Source organism: Equus asinus, chromosome 22 (genome assembly GCF_041296235.1).
Source record: "Equus asinus isolate D_3611 breed Donkey chromosome 22, EquAss-T2T_v2, whole genome shotgun sequence".
NCBI lineage: Eukaryota > Metazoa > Chordata > Mammalia > Perissodactyla > Equidae > Equus > Equus asinus.
This window is the reverse complement of record NC_091811.1, coordinates 35,895,787-35,913,575: the sequence shown is the minus strand read 5'-3', so window position 1 is coordinate 35,913,575 and position 17,789 is coordinate 35,895,787. Positions and strand designations below refer to the sequence as shown.

General features: G+C 40.4%; 2 long non-coding RNA genes across 6 annotated transcripts in view; one reads left to right on the top strand and one right to left on the bottom strand.

The window, feature by feature from the left end:
• Positions 1-17,789, bottom strand: part of LOC123287838 (uncharacterized) — a 73,453-nt gene that overhangs the window by 3,312 nt on the left and 52,352 nt on the right. For 2 of the 4 annotated variants that reach the window (XR_006531207.2, XR_006531208.2), the window contains exons 2-3: positions 7,851-8,047; positions 6,000-6,092 (exon numbers count right to left, since the gene is read on the bottom strand). This is a non-coding gene — a long non-coding RNA (uncharacterized lncRNA). The remainder of the gene's footprint in view (positions 1-5,999; positions 6,093-7,850; positions 8,048-17,789) is intronic. The other 2 variants (XR_011497123.1, XR_011497125.1) reach the window with 1 other exon arrangement.
• LOC139041629 (uncharacterized) overlaps positions 1-17,789 on the top strand; it is a 108,482-nt gene that overhangs the window by 73,555 nt on the left and 17,138 nt on the right. Inside the window, exon 2 of one of the 2 annotated variants that reach the window (XR_011497127.1) lies at positions 15,757-15,945. This is a non-coding gene — a long non-coding RNA (uncharacterized lncRNA). Of the gene's footprint in view, positions 1-15,756; positions 16,255-17,789 lie in introns of both variants that reach the window. The other variant, XR_011497126.1, reaches the window with a different exon arrangement.

The following is a 17,789-nucleotide window of genomic DNA, read 5'->3' as shown; positions in this document are numbered from 1 at the left end:
CCTCGTTTCTTGTCTTGTTCTACACTTTCCACAGAAAGTATGACTCCCCCGGTTCTTCTTGTATACTCTCTGCCTGATATCTTTGAAGTTTTGGCTACTGAATTAGTACTTTGTTTCACATTATAATTTTATTTTTCCTCACCACCACCCTCTGTACTCCTACCCAACTCTGTAATTGGGACTTTTCCAGAATGACCCCTAGAGAAAGGTGATACATCCCTCCTTTCTTCTAGTGTTTTCTATTTCTTTAGAGCACCCCCCCATTTGAACTTTACCTCACCTACTACTTCAGAGAAGTGACTAATTCAAAGGCTGCTTGTCACCCACCCCAGCCAGTCATAAAAGGACTGCCATTTTATTTATAATCTTTTGCTATGTAACTTTGTGAAGGTTACATCAAAATAAGTAGAAAATTTACACTTGATTTCCCCAATTGGTTTTCAAATTATTTCACAGAAGTTACTGAACTGCTGGCACTTCAAAAACAATGTTTTGATCATCTAACATTAAGCTATATTAGTTAAGACTTCACAGAAAAAAATTCACATTTCTCAAATATACTCCTAAATTATCACATGTGGTATGGTGGATGTCATTGTTTTGGGCCTAAAATCACTCTTTGTGTTGGGGAATGATTCCTTACCCACTCCCAACATGGCCTTGTGGGACTGCTGCCCACCCCGTGACCACAGAAGTGGGCCTTTGGACCTGGTCTGGCCAACTGTAGCATCCCTGTCCCTACCCTTGGTTTAAGGGTCAGGCACATGAAAGACAAACCAAAGCAGGATGGATCAGAATCCTCCCATCAGGCGTGAGATAAGGGGATGCTGGGGCGGGGTGCAGTCCTCTCTTCCTTTTGGAAGGGGGGCTGCCAATTGTAGGGTTTCTTTCCCACAACTTGCAGGGAGTATTTTCATGACAGGTGAGAATAAGGCCAATAGGCAAAGAGAAATAGAGGCTAGAAGAGCCCAAAAATAGGGAAGGTTTGATGACATCGTTTAAACCTCAGTAAATGATTATGCCTGAAGCAAGCTCATCTTTGAGCATCCCAAGGCAGGAGATTGCCTTGTTCACCACTGCATCATCATTCTTGGCATACAGGAGGCGTTCAATCAATATTTGTTGAATGGTTAAATAAATAAACAAGTCAATAGATATTCCTTTTGTTTGAATGAGTTTTTTCTATCCCTTGAAACTGAAGGTACCCTGGCTAATGCACCCACCCAGGTGAATCTCAGGATTGCCCATGAGCATCCTCATCTCTACAATAATAGACCTTCAGTAGCATAAGAAAAACATATAGAAGTGACAAGTGAGCCATGAGTTCATTTCCAACAAGATAGGAATAGTAAAACAACAGATTTTTTTTCTGTCAAATTGTGTAGGAAGATATGAAGCCATTGTAGGGCAGGACAGACATTTTATAAGGTGTCTATTTACGATACTTTTGCAATTTGACATGTGGGGAAATGCCAAGTGCTCTTTTATGATCTACACCACCTTTAGCTTAGGAGTCTTTGTACTAATAGAGCATCATGCTCAACTAGTTAATGCTACTTGAAACTTTTGTTGCTCTTTTATTAGCCTGAATCATAAAATTAAGTCGTATGTTAACAGGTGCTCATGCGTGCTGGTTTTTAGCAGGGGTGCAGGTAAGAATCACCTATACGGCATTTTAAACGTGGTTTTTTTTACATTTCTGATTTATTTGTGTTTGGGGTAGATTCTGGGCATTCAGTATATTTGAGATGTACTCTTGTGATTAAGTACGACTCTAAAAACCTGCCCAGAACACGCCCCAAGCTAAGCTCAACACCCTTGCCATCCCTTACAGCAATAGGAAACTCCTTTTCCAAAGATGCACTGTAATTTTTCATTTTGTTTCTTCTTGGTAACTCCATCTCAGTAGTGAGCTGCCTGTGCAACATGTTTTCTTTCTTTCCTTTTTTTTTTTTTTTAAAGATTGGCACCTGCACTAACATCTGTTGCCAATCTTCTTTTTTTTTCTTCTTTTCCCCAAAGCTCCCCCGGTACACAGTTGTATATTCTAGTTGTGAGTGCCTCTGGTTGTGCTATATGGGATGCCACCTCAGCACAGCCTGATGAGTGGGGCCATGTCTGTACCCAGGATCCGAGCCAGCGAAATCCTGGCCCCCAGAGAAGAGCACGTGAACTTAACCACTCGGCCACGGGGCTGGCCCCGCAACATTCTTTCTTGACAGAGTAAACATTTTCATCCAATAAACATTTATTGAGTGCTTAGTTTTATCACGTAACTTGGTAGGCACTGATGGTAAAAAGGCAGGGTCCTGGCCTCAAGGAGCTCAAACCCAAGTGGAGGGAGACGGACACATAAACAGAGAAGTGTAATAAAGTGTTGCATGTGCAAGGATAGAATCATGTGTAAGGCACAGCAAGGTGTAGAGGTCAAAGTGACTCCATTACAGAGTGTCACAATCTAAGGGGCACAGACCGAGTAGTTGGGAAATGTGTGGCATGGCAGAATGGTCATTCATGCCTTGAGGTTATTTATCTATGAGGTGACTCTGGAATGTGTCGGGTCAGGTGTACTGATTCAGAATTACCACGGCACCCAACCAATGGCTCCTCCCCTATGCCTAGTCCTCGGCATAGTCCTTCCTAGTTTCACTTTATTGCCCCTCTGCCCCGGGGTAGTAAGGTATAATCAGTCCAAGACAAGGGGAGGAGGGACAGATTGACTCTAAACGCCCAACTCTATTGCCAGCCCCTGGTGGCCTACTCTCTGTCAGCTCCCCTGAACACTGAAGAACCGAGGTCTGGCTGGAGTCCCTGAAGTCTCTCCCTGTCAATCATTAGCAACTTTCTTCAACATCTGTTTTTTTACTTAGTAACATTTTTTGTTCATGAACAATCTAGGGTATTTTTTCAATATCATGCTTTTTTTTTTTTTTAAAGCTTGCTGTTGTCTTTTTTTTTTTTAAGATTGGCGCCTGAGCTAACAACTCTTGCCAATCTTTTTCTTCTTCTTCTTCTTTTTCTCCCCAAAGTCCCCCAGGACATAGTTGTGTGTTCTAGTTGTGAGTGCCTCTCGTTGTGTCATGCGGGATGCCACCTCAGCATGGCCTGGTGAGCAGTGCCATGTCGGCACCCAGGATCCGAACTGTCGAAACCCCGGGCCGCCGAAGTGGAGCGTGAACTTAACCACTCAGCCACGGGGCCGACCCCTCGTGTATTATTTTGAAGTTCATGTATTATTTCAAGTTCTGTTCCTAAAATCCTATGATTCATATTTTAAATCAAAATGATTTAACCTTCTTGTACACCCTGTTCGGAGAGAGCAGGGGAAGCAACACAAGAGAAGAAATGGAAGGAAATGTGAAATGTTTATTGAAGCAAGTTGCTTGAGGTTTAATAAGAATGAAACTAGCACTTAGAAAAAACTTATCAAAATGTTAAAAGCGGTTGCTTGGGGGCAGTGGGACACAAATGATATTTCCCTCTTCTTCTGATTTTTCTGTTGTCCCCTCATGGGCACATTACATTATAATGTAAAACAAACAAACAAAAAACCCTTAGTTTTTGAAAGAAACTCACTTCAACTGTTCCATGGTGCTCCCTCCCTCTTTATGAGATAAAATGTTTCCATTTTATTTACTAAGTTTTATAGCAATCTTTCCTCTGTGGATGCTCATCTAGAAGAGAAATGAATTATGCCATGTAAATGTTCTATATATTGACCAATGATGGTCTTTGGTCAGATTTCCAGCTTATGCTAACTTCCAAAGTGACAACTGACTTGGCACTCTTCTCCAATATCCAAAGAGAGATTCTACAGCCCTGGTCACAGGTCAGACATCCTCTGTTTACATACAAAGTCTACACAAAGGTCCATCTCAAGCTCCTCCTGTCTGTGAAGATTTTCTCAAACGTCCAGGCCATTGAACTATTTCTTTTTGGAACTTCTATTGCATTATATGTATCACATAAGTTTTATTTATATGATCTGTCATTGTTTCATCTGATAGTCTTCACTTAGAAAGCATTATTGCTTACCTACTATGTGCTAGAAACTGTTAGCACTAAGGAGAACGAGTAGGATGGATTTCAGAAAATAGACATTTAGAAGAGAGTGTAATACACAATAGCAATTTATAAAAATGCACAATGCTTCGCAAATCCAGAAAGGGAGTAACTTACTCTTTGCCCGTCCAGATTGTCATCTGCAAGCTATGGAGCAGCAATCTTCCCATCTTTCCACCCCACACCTTGACTGCCACCCCTAAGAAGTTGCCATGGGCGTGTTAGAGTCCAGTGCACCCACTGGCATAGTGGTTGGAAGTGGGGCAAGCTTGGTTGCTCCTTTTTTTCTTAAGTTTTCACCCATAATCAAAGGTAGCAGGCTGAGTCAGGGGCTACTTCTGTAGAAGGCTTATTTATGGGCTCCGGATGCTCTTATTTGATGACAGGTTTCTTTTTTCCAGTTTCTTCCTTCTGTGTGGCCATCTAGAGTGCAGTACGATTTGGGATGATGACCAAGAGTTGTGACAAGGCTCAGGATAGGTGCCTAACCTGGGCTTTGTGCTTCAGCTCAGAATCACAATGCAACCTGCAACGGTGTGTGGGTCCAAAGTCCAGCTAGCAACTTACCTCATTCCCTACGTGTTTATCTCCCTCGGGAAACTTATGAGGAAGGGTGACTGTTGTTTCGAGCGGATTTGAGTATTCTGAATACCCCTTTCATAATACTATCAACATCCTCCGCAATTTCTTACATTCGCCATTTTGGGTAGAGATTGGGTTTTACATTTATTTTATAGTCACCTAAACAGCAACCAGAGAATTAGGTACATAGTGGATGCTTAATTAAAAAGATATTACAACTTGGTAGATGGAGAAATTCTCTTTGGAGCAGATCTTTATATATCCATTGAATTTAGTTTCAATTATAAAATGCTGCTAATTTTTTTAAAAGAAAGTTTTGTGAAAAGAAGAGAGAGGTATAATATAGTAAGATAAAGGTAGAAATTGCTGAAAGTGTGAGGGGTCATAATGAGCCAGTGGTTCTTCTCCCTGGCTGTGTATCAGAATCACCCATGACGTTCTGTTTAAAAGCCTATGACCTAGACCTTTCTCTAGAGATTCTAATTCAGGAAGTGGGTTGGCATACAGCAACCGTACTTTTCAAAGGCTGCGTAGATGATCTTGATGCATGGCAAGAACTGTAAGCCACTGTCCCAAATTTTAAAAAGAAGGAAATCCAGGCACTAACGCATCTGAAATGAGCCTGGTCCTTCACCCTTGTCAATTAAAAAAAAAGTGAAATTTTTACTTAGTAAAGCTATAGGTGCTCAAACATTCCGAACTTTGGCAAGTTTCATCAAAGATGATTTAAGAGCTGCCCAAGATAATGCTTATCACTTATTGCTTGTGTAAACCTAGCTGTAATTTTCATTTTTTAAAAAATTGATAACAACTTAGGACAGAAATTTAGAGTCGGAGGTAATCAATGTCTCCACCCTTGTTATCCGCTCCCCATAATGAATGCTCAATAAGCCCCTAGTGAATGAGTGAATGAATGATGCTGCTTCCTCATTTTTACAGAGAAGACTCAGATTAGTTTTGCCAATTGCCCACAGTCTCACTGCTGTGGCGAGTTGATGGCAGTGTCGGGACTGAAAACCAGGTTAGCCCTGTCATCGACTCCTCCCGTCCTGCTACATGCTTTGCTCACTTCCAAACAACTGTTGATTGTTCCAAAAGTTAAATCCGTCCTTCGAGAAGGCTATTAGCTTCCATATAGAGCATTAAAAATAATGGGCTGCACAGGGTTTAAAAGCAATTCTCAAAAAATAATTAACAAAAATACTTAGAGTGGCAGCAACACTACGTGAGTGAAATGGCTTCCAAAGGGACTGCTTTGAAAGGGACACATTTATTTCTTCATTTACATTCTAGTTTCTTAAAACTCAGTCTTTGATTGTACATTTCTAAGTTGCACAATGTTACCCTCCACTTACAGGTGTGCCAATGAGAGGCATCAATGTGCCAAGTTTAGTTTACTAGTTTCCTTCCGGCCACTATCTCACTGGACAAGTTTGGCTCAGAACATCCTACAAAGCAAAAAAAAAAAGGAAAGTTAACTAAACTTTGATCTGTAATTGGTGTCTCTGTTTTCAGATCATACATTTTTAGATAAGACTGCCAGATTGCCTACCTAACTGCCTTTTGTAAGCCGTCCTGTAGAACCAAGAGGAACTGTCGTTTTAGACGCCTTCTCACCACACCCCCTCGTTAAGCCGCCATTGAGAAAACACTTACAACAATGAGGCAGCTCATTGTTGTTGACCAATCTCCCTTCAACAATCAGAAGATTGGAGTAGGACTTTGGTCCTAAATAATAATTTTGTTTTACAATATAATTTTTGCTGCTATCATGTCTTCCAAGAGAAAATAACACAGAACTTGAGTCAACAAAGAAATGCATAAAATGAAAGTTTTCTCTGCTATATTGAGAACAGCTTCTTTGGATAAAAGAGAAAAATGAGTACTAAATTCTAAGACAGGAAAAAGATTTTTAGAGAAATTTCTGTTTTTTACTGATACGACCAAAGTGAGAAAATAGAGCCTCTTTAAACAAAAGTAAAACTTGTGTGAGATTCGGTGCCATGTAAGAGAATCATTCTGCTTTCTGTTAAGCTTACTTCTCACCCGAGAACAATATCTTCCCCAGAGCACAGCCAAACCACCAAGGATTATGCCGTGTACATCAGCGCATATATCTAAATGGACTGGCAGACAACAGCTGTTGTTTGCCTTCGGAAATTTTTAATTCTTCCCTTCCAAAGCTATAAATTCTGCTGAATATCGCTCCACTTTTATGCTGACCCTCACTATGCTCTATTCGTGCAAACAACGCTTGATAGATGTTGTAGCTTGGAGCTGAACTCAACATTTGTTGAGTCTCTAACTATGTACAAGATTCTGTATGAGTCTGGGGCAGATGAAAAGACAAATATCTGATTTCCACTCCTTTCCACTCAAAAGATTGATCTGAAGTCCTTTTCAAGTTTTTGTGTATCTTAAAATAATGTTTCTTTCACCCCAGAATCTCTGGACTAGAACTGCTTAGCTATTAAATGATGAACTTTAAAGCTAAATTTTATTTTATTTTATTTTTTGAGGAAGATTAGCCCTGAACTAACAACCACCAATCCTCTTCTTTTTGCTGAGGAAGACTGGCCCTGAGCTAACATCCGTGCCCATCTTCCTCTACTTTATATGTGGGACGCCTACCACAGCACGGCTTGACGAGCAGTGCCATGTCTGCAGCTGGGATCCAAAACAGCCAAGCCTGGGCTGCCGAAGCAGAACGTGCAAACTTAACCTAAAGCTAAATTTTAGATTGGGGGAAAATATGCTGTGTACCCAGAAAGCCCAGGAGACAGTTAAGTGGGAGAAATCGAATTTCTTAAATTTAGTGGTTTAGTTTATATTTTGTAGCATGAGACTTTGTATGTAGTTTTGTATGACAATGGGCCTTTGGGCTGGTGTGGGAGGTGAAGTAAAATGTCGTTCTCTTATTGTCACCCCTGACTAGGTCCTGCAAGCACCCTAGTGTCTAAAAGTGTCAGGACACTCTGTTCATTGTGTCAAGAAAAGAAACCTCGCCACTGTGCGCACGATCGTGTGAATGAATATTCAGCACCTCCAGCTCAGATTTGCTGCTAATGATCCAGATTCTGAATTTTCAAGGGCCAATTGTGTGGCCTCCTTCTTGCATGCTGCCTTTCTTTTTTAGCAGTTTCGTTATTTGTTCACACCTCTAGGAGAAGAAGTGGAGAAAGAAAATGAAACATAAATTCACCAACCTTTTTCAACAACATCCTTAATCTTGCCAAGTTCTCTGGTTCCAGGAGGGCTTGTGGGAGAGCATGGAGCACTCAGTGGAAGCTATCTTTTGCTGTGCCATCAGAAAACAAAACACGCATCCTCACATCAGGACAAAGTGAATCCTCTTCATATGAAAAGACAGTAACCTAACCTAAGTAAATATTTTACAATGGCACTGCAAAAAAAAAAAAAAAAAAATCCTGGCTAGAATCAAGATCCAACCATCTGAAAGTTTCAATTACCCAAGTGCTCTGCACCAGCAGAGAGACTGCGACCCTGTACGTGGATGTTTGAGGGTTGTAGAGAACCTCAAGAATGGTACACAGCTGAATCAGATCTGCTGCCTTCTTAAACAGGTAGCCTTAAACCAAGAGGCATGAAATTTAGTTTGTTTGTTCTTGATGACTTTCACATAGTTTGCTGACACCATTTTGTAGAGCCTCTTAGGGGGCATTTGAAACTAAGGCTATAGAGTCAAGCCAGTGTTTCCGATGCTGTGTGAGTGCAGTCATGAGAAACTGCAAACACACCCATGCACAGCTTTTGTTTACTGGCGACAGTTTAAGAAACACAGAGCCCCCGTGCAAAACTGTGAAGGAGAGGGGATTTCTCTTGACTTAGGGCCACCTGGCTGTTGAATCCTCCTCTTTCCTGATGGTACAGCGTCCCCCTTGCCCGCCCCCCACATCACAGTGACTGGCTCTTGTCCCCAGCAAAACAGGAGAGGGCAATCCATCAGTGTGAGTGAGATCCAGGCCACATGTAACAAGCTTAATCTCTTCCACCCCTTCCCAACACCCTCAGTATAAAAGTGCAAACCCCTTAGCGTGACTCCCCTGTAGGCACCTCGGCCCTCATCTTCTCTTCTCTGTCCCATCTCCATGCCTGGAACACACCACCCCCTACCATGTCCCATTCAGCTGGTCTGATTTCCTACAGGAAGCCTGCCTTGACCCCCAGCCTTGGTCAGTTCTGCCTCTCAAGACCCCTTCTAGGGCAGCTGTGCTTCTCCTTTGAAAGTCCCCACATTGTTGTCGGTTCTTCAGTTCTTCAAATGATGTTCTGTTGCCTCCTGGGCTGTAAGCCTGTGTGTCTCTGAGCTCTTACCATACTGTTGCATCTCCAGCACAGAACCTGGCCCACAGCAAGTGCCAAATAAATATGTGATGAGTGAATGATTGAATGAATTAATCTAGTCCAGATATCTACACCAATATCATATCTTTAGAGAATCCTATATCTTTAAACTCCTCAGGAGGCCTTCAGGTTTTTACCCCAGACCAGCTGCTCCCACAGGGAGAACACACCAGGGGCATAACCAGGTCTAAGATGCTGGCTTTAAAATATACTGTTTGAACATCCTTATCTAGAGTTTGTCTTAATTCCAGGATTATATTTAGCAGAACTTTGATACCACTATAAGAATTTAGAGAGCCCTGCAAGATAGGGCCACCACTCATAGTCTCCCTTTCATTCATTACTGAATGTGATTCATATAACCCAATATTCTATGGCCAATCCAATACTTACAAGTCTTCTATCTATGAAAAGATTGAAAGACAGAGAGACTGAATAAATTATTTCATTGGAAAAATTCAGGTTGAATATCTAAATGAAAACAGAGAGAAAGAGACAGTGAGTTAAAAGAATTCCTACATCTGAAATACTTTAACAATTAAAAACAGGCCACCAGGGGCTGGCCTGGTGGCGCAGCAGTTGAGTGAGCACGTTCCGCTTCTCAGCGGCCTGGGGTTCGCCGGTTCGGATCCCGGGTGCACACATGGCACTGCTTGGCAGAAGCCATGCTGTGGCAGGCATCCCATGTATAAAGTAGAGCAAGATGGGCATGGATATTAGCTCAGGGCCAGTCTTCCTCAGCAAAAAGAGGAGGATTGGTAGTAGTTAGCTCAGGGCTAGTGTTCCTCAGCAAAAAGGGGAGGATTGGTAGTAGTTAGCTCAGAGATAATCTTCCCCCCCCAAAAAAATTCAAAATGCATTTTTTATACTCAGAATATAATTCAATTTAAAAATCATGAAAATTGTAGCTCTTGTAATTTTTTAATTTTAAGAAATAAGCTCTGTGAATTATATAGAATTGTATTTCCCATGACAACTAACAGTTCAAGGAAACTGCCTCTTTGAAATGTAGGTTTGAAAGGCTGAGGTATCAGCTCTCTAAGACAGCTAAACTGAATATGCTGCTTATGATTGCCATCATTGTTTAAAAAAATGAAAATTCTCATAAGGACTACAAAAAATAAAGTTATCCAGATGGTAAGAGAAGGAAAAGACAAGCCATAGACTGGGACAAAATATTTGCACATCACATACTGATAAAAGACTTATACCCAGAATATATAAAGAACTCTCAAATTCAATAATAAAAAAGGGACAAATGATTGGGATAGACACTTCACAAAAGAATATATATGGATGGCAAATAAGCATCTGGAAAGATGTACAATATTATTAGTCCTTAGGAAAATGAAAATTAAAGCCACAATGAGATATCACTACACACTTATTAGAACAACTAAATTAAAAAGACTGAGCATTGCAAGTGTTGACAAGTACATGGAGGAACTAAAACTCTCATACATTGCTGGTAGGCATGCAAAATAGTATAAGCACTTTGGAAAAGAGTTTGGAAGTTTCTTAAGAAGTTAAATATACACCCGCCATATGACCCAGCCCAAGAGAAATGAAAGCTTATGTCCACACAAAGACGTGTATGCAAATGTTCACAGCACCTTTATTTGTAACAGCCCTAAAGTGGAAACAATCACATGGCGGAACTACAAAATAATTACTTCAAGAGTAAAAAGCCAGAAAGAAAAAGTACACATGGTGCTATGAAATCCTAGAAAATGCAAACTAATCTATAGAGGCAGAAAGCAGATCAGTGGTTTCCTGAAATACGGTAGGGGAAATGGGGAGGGGTAGGAGAGATGGATTACAAAGGGACAGGAGAAAATTTTGGAGGGTGATAGATATGATCATTATCTCGATTGTGGTGATGATTTCATAGATGTATACATATGTCAAAACGTATTAAATCGTACACTTTAAATATGTCCAATTCATTATATGTCAATCATACCTCAATAAAGCTGCTGAAAATGAAAAAAAATAGGTAGATGTGGTCAGTATTTGTAGTTTAAGTGGAGCCTGAAAAACAATCAATTTTTAACCAAGATGATATTTAAAGAGCAAGTGTGTATAATAAGTTAGTGATGACGCCCTGAAAAGTCTGAGTTTGACCTTCAAATAATGGCGGACATTTTTCGCGGCTACCGCAAGGAAGTTTCCTGATTTATTTTTACTTCATCTCTACTAAGTTGTAAACAAGGTGTATTTACTTTCTTGTGACCAATGAAACCCTGGCCATTTCCTCCCTAGGATGCTTTTAACCATGACAGTTCTGCTTTCCATGTCCTAGGATATTTCACTAAAAGAAATTCGTGAACTTAATACAGAAATTACATGTATCACATATTTCATTTGAATTTTCGAGATGGCTGAAAATGAATTTTTCCTTGTCTACCAGTTTTATGGTATTAAATAAATCTTCATTTCTTCATTCATCCTTGAAGACACCATTTAAGTTTAATCATCCACATACATGAGCCACAGTCAACATAATAACAAAAAGAAATAAGAGAAATGATCAGGGCAATATATTTTAATGTAGTGGGATTTAATTTCCAGATTTCTTGAAATATAAAATATGAAGATACAATAACTAGTTCGTCAATCCTTAAAATAGCTTCTTAAGAGAAATACCATGGACTTCTCATATAAGATAATGATTGAGCTTATGCATTTGCCTATCCTCCTTCCCAAGAGCCTATTGAAATGGCCATAAAGAAATAAAAAAGGGAGAAAAAAAAAGAATAAGCCTGTAAGAGTAAAGAGAAAGGGAAGGATCGTCAGCACAGGAAAGAGATCAAGAAATATCTGGATGTTGGGAAGAGGAAGGGGGCATGGTGAGGGGAGAAACAGCCCTGACTACCCCCAGAAGGAAGGGTTCCAGAGGCAGGATCCCAAGCAGAGCCCTAGGGAGGCCCTGGGCTCTGCATCTGCAGGTATTGAGGGCAAAGTTCAGAAGTGGACCTGAAAACTGGGGACTTAACTCAAGATCTCTTTAGAGAACAGTTGCACCCATCATCTCTATCTCCACCTCCACTCTTCAACGCAGAGCAACACCCTCACACGCCACCCTGACATTTATCCCCGTGCTCTTTTCTAAAGAAATGAAACAAACTGAGATTTGCCCCAGAGTAAAGTTTCTCCAATTCTGGAAGTTGGAAGTCACCAGAAGCCTGCCAATCATTATATCCTGTCCCATTGTCTAAGTATGAACGTCAACCAACGATCACAGAATGTAGAAGTAAAACCAATAGCACAAAACAGAAGGACCAAAATGAATAGTCCTAAAAGGAACAGGGAGAATTTGGGAACCAGAAGAGAAGTGGCTAAAATTTTGAATCAGTATCCTCAGGGCTGTCAATGAAGACATCACATCCATAAAATGAGAATTGGAAGCTATCAAAATAGTAGATTGGAGCAAGAAGTCAGATGATTCTGAGAGAGAGCTCTGTAAAGGAAGTAGATTCTTCACGGTATGATGATCGAAAAACAGGATATTTTTGAGGATATGCTGAAAACACATTTGTCTTTTAGGCTGGAAATCTCCTTTAAGTGGCACAAAGATCTCACCTGACTTTGAGCCTGTAGAGAAGAACCTACAGTGAACAGTATTTACAAAGTCACAGCAACGCATATGCTGTCCATTGATAGCTCAATCAACATATAGACACGATATAGGAAAAATAATTTGATACAGGATAAAAATTAACATTTTTATCACATTGACTTCGACAATGTGAAGTGTACACTGTCCAAAAGAGGGAAGCAGAAGAGAAGGAGTAAAGGTGGAGGGAATGCTAACAAAGTTGTATCCTCTTCTTTCATAGGATAGAGCCAAGAGAGTGTCTCCAAAAATAGTGGAGGAAAAAAGGAAAAAAGGTACTGAGGCAGCAAGTAGAGACCTAATTATCTTATTTATATTTAAAATAACATATTAGCATCTAATTAGGGATAATGCAATTGAGCTGTATCCTCATCTTTCACAGCAGGGACCTTTTAGACACTGTCTAAAATTGCTAAGACACAGACGAGTAAGCCTATTACTTAGAGCTGTATTGGTAAAGACCCAAGGAACTGAAAGCAGCAATGCATAAGGGTAGATATTTACTTCTGGGGAGAAGTGATGGGTTACTGGCTAGGAGACTTTTTTCCCACAAAAAATCCTCCTGGAATATTTGGATTTTTTACCATGTACTTGAATTATTTTTATACACATTTTTAAAATTCTAAGGTGAGTATATATAGATCATACTGAAATAAGCAGGATCTATTACCCATCAAATACTATAAGAGACTCTCATGACTTGAGAATTTCACATACTCTATCTCATTTGATCTACACCTGGGGTGGGGGTGGGGTTAGGTGCTGCTATCCTTTTGCATCAGTGAGAAACCAAGATGTGGTGCATTTAGATGGCTTCCCCCATGCATATAGGTGATAAGAGGCAGAGGGAAAGTGAGCGGTAGTCTTCTGATGCCAACTCCAGTATTCTTTCCGCTGAACCAGCGGTCCTCAAAAGTTTGGTTTCAGCACTCCTCTATACTCTTAATTAAAATTATTGGGGCTGGCCCCATGGCCAAGTGGTTAAATTGGCGAACTCCGCTTCAGTGGCCCGGGGTTTTGCTGGTTCGGATCCTGGGCGCAGACATGGCACCGCTTGTCAGGCCATGTTGAAGTGGCATCTCACACGACACAACTAGAAGGACCCACAACTAAAACATACAACCATGTACTGGTGGAAGTTTGGGAGAAAGAGCAAAAAAAAATTATTAAGAAGCCCACAGACATTTTTTTATGTAGCTCTTATCTATTGATATGTACTGTAGTAAAAGTTGAAACTGAGACATTTTAAAATATTAATCCACTTAAAAACCAAATTAAAAACTCATATGGTAATATAAATATTTTAGTAAAAATAACTAGTTTCCAAAACAAAAAATAGTAAAAACAGGGGCATTGTTTTAAATATTTGTAAACCTCTGGATTGAGAGAAGACCGCTGGATTCTCATAACTGCCTCTGCATTCACGGTGTTGTGATGGCACCGATCAAGTTGCCCCTGGGAGGACTCCACTGTACACATAAAAAGGGCAAATGATATCAGTATAATTAAGGAAATAGCTTTGACTTTGTAAACCCTCTGAAAGGGTCTCAGGGACCTCTATGGGTCTCCAGACCATACTTTGGATTCCATTCCTTGAGGGAGCTCCCCAAGAAGAATTCAAAGTCTTCAGTGTTGTTCCCACAATTCATTTCTTGAACCTCAAGTTAGTTCTAATTTTATTATTTGTGTAATAGTTGTTGACAAATCCATCTCCTCTACCAAGCTGTAAACTCATCAGTGTTCCAGCCCCCACCTAGTGCCTAATACCTAGGGAATACTCAGTAAATGTGGAATAAATAAATAAATGAAGCCAAGAAATACACTACAGCAACTAAGGAAAAATAGTATGAACTACAGAGCTCTGAGAGAGATATAGGGTAACCAAACTAGAATATAGTGACATCATCAGGAAAAGAAACCAGTAAGTCAAGCTGAGTGGGTCTGAATCTCATCTCTGCCACTAATTAGCTTGATTTTTTATTTTTGAGCAAGATACTTAATCTCTCTATGTCTCAGTCTCCTCATCTGTAAAATAACTCTGCTTGCAGAGTTACTGTGATGAGGAAATGGGATAATTTATGCAAGTACACACAATGCTTGACCAATGATGAGCACTTATATTTATTACTACTTCTGTTGTTGAAAGGGCAAAGCTGTCGCTCTCTCCATCTCTCCCATTTGACTAAGAAGTGGGGCTAAAAAGGGAAACAATACCTAACTTGGAAGAGGAACTTACCCAATAATCATTTATTCAGTGAATTCTGAAACATAAAATATCAGATGCTGAAGTGAAGCAAATTTCCTCTAGCTTACTTGGAACTAGCAAATCATAGACCACAGGGAAAAATTAGAGTAATGACAATAGATGATTAGAGAACAAGAGGTGAAGCATACAATTCAGGGATGTTTGTATAGATTTTTTATAGTGCTTTGACACTTTGAAAGGATTTCAATAGTGGTAATCAATCCACTTGTTTGGATCTTAGTAAATACATGAAGACCCTTAAAATAGCACTATATGAGCCAGACCCATGGCCTAGTGGTTAAGTGTGGTACGCTCATTTTGGTGGCCCAGGTTCAGTTCCTGTGTCCAGACCTATACCATGCATTGGCAGCCATGCTGTGGTGGTGACCCACATACAAAATAGGGGACGATTGGCACAGATGTTGGCTCAGGGCAAATCTTCCACAGCAAAAAAATAAAATGAAAATAAAATAGCACTATATTCTGAAGTCTGCTCTTAAAGTCATTGGAGGAAGATGGTCTAATAACGGCTTAGGATAGTTCTTGCTTAGAGCAATTGGAAATAATGCCATACATTCTGAAGACAAGTTTCTTAGTTCAGCTTTATCATATATCTATTGAGTTACACTGAGAACAATTTATTGCAGTCAACGCTCATTTAACTCCTAATTTCAATGACGTGTAGTAGTGCTGAATATTCATTCACACTGTGTACACCCAGATGGACAAAGAAATGCAGCTTCTTCATTTCATTATAACTTTTCAGATTTCCTCAAAAGTCCCCACCTTGTTGGGGAATTGGAAAGTGTGGGGGTGGCCAGTGGGTACATATTTTGTTTAATCTGCAGATGTTAATCTTGTCCAATCATTTTCACTGTCTCTTCAGATAACTCTGTTTCTGCTTGGATGACTTCGCATTCAGAAGTTGGCTCTCTCCTCTGTTCCTCTCTAGAAACAGAGGAGGAAAGAGGGCTGAAGTTTCTGCATCCTTCCAGAAGCTTAGGGGACATGCAGAGGGGCTGCTCTTTGGACTGGTGACTGCTGAGGTGTGACAGGCGCTATCAGGCTTTCGAAGGTGAAAACTTAGTTTCCAGCACTGGAGTCTGTGGTCCTGGCCACTTGCCTCTACGTCTTCACACCCTTTAGCCTCTCCTCTCTGTTCGTAAGCCTCTGCTGGTCTACAAGATCTTCTGCACCCCTGAGACCCCTCACTGGGGGTCCCCTTTAAGGTTGCATTTGTGAGCAGGAGGAAGCAGTTGCTCACCTCTCAATCCACATTGTCCTCCACTCCACGCCATCTCCCCCACACCATCTTGAATGTGCATCGAGCAAGGCTGGAGCTTTTTCTAGGAGCTACACCCTCTTCTATACTATCCTCAGAGAGGTAAGGCCCTAGTCCAAAGGCCCTTCAGCTTCCACATCCTATCTGGATGTTTCTAAAACCTTACTTCCTAAGCTTTCAACCTTACGTGGGATATAGGGGCAAGAGTTTGATACTGATCTCCTCAAACTCCTTGTCTTGCTTCCCTTGGACCAGAAGCAGCAGGCTGCAGCCTTTCTGCTTCCTCTGTGTCGTATCTTCTTTTCTCCTTAGTCAGCCATCCTCATAGCTTAGCTATCTTAAGGGGAAGGGCCATCCTCTCTGCACTGTGGAAGAAAATCTGTGATTCAAATTCTCTGCTTTGTCTTGATAGTTAAAGAAATTTAGAAAATTCTTTCTGGACAAAATCTGGCTTAAATGATTGTTGCCTCTTTTGAAAATCCTATTTTGATGTCAGAGGCTAAATACCAACTCTTCCTACCGCTTCGTATTCCTTCTGTAACATTCCTAAATCCTCTCAAGGCAAATGGGTGCTTCTGAAAGAATAAGAAAAATATATGAGAAAATCTCATTAATGTATCTCAAAAGTATCCCCCATTACAACTGATTGTGATTACTCCAAATCCAGGCAATTCTAAAGGACAGCATTAAGTTGCATATTAACTAACAGCCTTCCAACTACTTTTAAAAGGCCGAAACAAAGAGCAAAAAATTGTTAGTAGAAAGCAGAACCAATTCTCTGGGAGTTTCAAAACAAAAGAAATGCTTGCTGAATCCAGGAATACTTTTCAAGAGTTCCCCTAGAATTCCATAATTCTAATCAGCCAAGTAGATAATTGATGTTGGGTGACACCATTTCCTTAAATTATTTTTTTTCAAAACTAGGTTCATAATCTCTCTTTAAAAAAATCTAGCTTTCTTTATCTTTTAATCTTGTTAATGATACCACATTTCTCCCAGCATGATAATCATCTTCAACCAATTTCATTCAAACCACATTGTCTACACAAATGGCAGGTACTGTGTTAGCCATTGTGGCATACAATGGGTCTAGGGCACAAACTCTGCCCCCACAAAATATCTATATAACGTCCTCTATCTAATCAATCACTAAGTCATATAGATTTTTCCTTTGAAATGTACCTCATGTTTTCCTCTTGTTCCTCTTTTCTACTGTCATCATCTCCTCATATCCGAGTCACAGCTATGGTAGTTCGATGACCCACCCGCTCCCGCCACCCTCCTCCTGCCACCCAGGACACAATACCATCATCAGTTATTTCTTGATCCCAATATTATTTGTGCTCAATAAACACTTGTTAGATTTAATTCAGTTTTCCAGTCCCCACAAAGACGTCTCTGACCAGCATAAGAACTGTATCCAGAGGAGAGAAGACTATCTATAATGTCAATATTATTTCATTCTTGTGGAGCAACCATCAGTTCTTGCCCTTTACTCCACTGTGTCATCCCACTACTGCCATGACAGGCTCACAACATGGTCTTAGGTGGACCACTCTTTGGATCATTCTGGCATTTTTAAAACTTCTTTTCTTCATCTTTCTTTGGATGCCTTACATACAATATAATAATTTCTT